We start from the raw sequence: 1,651 nt of genomic DNA, 5'->3' as shown, positions 1-1,651 counted from the left end.
GCAAGCAAGGCAGGCCTGCTTGTTTCCCATCCAACACGGCTCATTGGTTTTGGTTTTGTTTTGTTTTGTTTAAGTGTGCTTACACGTCACATTTAAACATCATGTAAACTATAGGCTCCTCTTACACTTAGAATACCTGGCAATGTGAGGCTGGTACTCCCTCCTGGCAAAAGGCTGCTTAATCTAAGGCTTATGCGGCTCCATTAAATGAAGCCTGCTGGCTCTGGCTGGCCACAGCCTGGCTCCCTATGTGGGTCAGGCTGCTGTCAAACTCCCAGAGACAGGCACTTGCCTCTGCCTCTTGGGTGCTAGGATTAAAGGTGAACACTACTACCCCTGGCTACATTTTCCTGGTTCAAAGGGTTAGATTGTTACGTACTCTTGACATCTTTTCACCTGAGGCTGCTTCAAAGAGAAAGTCTTAGAGATGAGAACAATGATTAATAAAGTAACTGGCAGCTTGGATTAATGTTTCTTAGACCAGAGATCCCTGCTGTGCTTTTTTTTTCTTCTTCTTCTTTCATTTTTTAAAAGGAGGGGTCTCAGTATGCAGCTTTGGCTGGCCTGGAACTCACTATGTAGACTAGGCTGGCTTTGAACTCACAGAAATCCACTGGCATCTGCCTCCCAAGTGCTAGGGCAAAGAACATGCACCAACCACACCCAGCCCCTGAACGGGCTTCTAATGTCTCATACTGTTAACAACTATGTTTCTTGTGGCAAAGCCTTTCTTCTTCTGTATAGGAAATATTCAGTAATTGTGTGTCTAAATGAGTGTATATCTCAAGCCATTCTCTGTTTGTACTTAGCAACTGAAATAAGAATGAATGTTTTAAAAAGTGGAATTGTGGGATGTCTCTGATAAAGTGAGGGGCATGAGTAGAAATAATGTAGAAAAATTATGTGATGTGAAAAATGGAAGATACTGGGATAAAGGAAATGAACTGTTATACACATTGTAGGACCCCAAGATTAAGGAAGAAGAGCCAATAACATTATTACTGCCAGGCTGTGGATGAAAAATATCCCAGTCCATCGTCACAAACACATCTTCTTCCACAGGTTTTGCTCTAATGGTTTAAATAGGAGTGACCTCCATAGACTTGCATTTGAGTGCTTGACCCATATGGAGTGGCTCTATTAGGAGGTGTGGCCTTATTGGAGTGGGTGTGGCCTTGTTGGAGGAAGCATGTCACTGTGGGGGCGGGCTTTAAGGTCTCATACTCTCAAGCTACAGCCAGTGTGACAGTCTCTTTCTGCTGCCTGCAGATCAAGATGTAGAACTCTCAGCTCCTTCTCCAGTACCATGTCTGCCTGCATATTGCCATGCTTCACACCATGATGATAATGGACTGAACCTCTAACTGGAAGCCAGCACCAGTAAAATGTTTTCCATTATAAGAGTTGTCATAGTGTCTGTTCAGAGCAATAAAACCCTCATTAAGAGAGTTGTGTTGCATGGATCGGGACTGTGCCTCGTTTAGGAGATCATAAGGAAGATGTCACCCTGGTAACTCCAGGTCCCAACGTGGTCTTTCCTTGGAAACATTTTTTGTTATCAGTTGACTTTGAGCCAGCCAATCTTTTATATATTAAGCACGCAGATTTGTATTTTTGGAAGCCAATTTAAAAAAAAAAAAAAAAAAAAAAA

The sequence above is a fragment of the Mus pahari genome, chromosome 9 (genome assembly GCF_900095145.1).
Source record: "Mus pahari chromosome 9, PAHARI_EIJ_v1.1, whole genome shotgun sequence".
Lineage (NCBI taxonomy): Eukaryota > Metazoa > Chordata > Mammalia > Rodentia > Muridae > Mus > Mus pahari.
The sequence above is the reverse complement of the archived record's forward strand: the minus strand, read 5'-3'. Positions refer to the sequence as shown.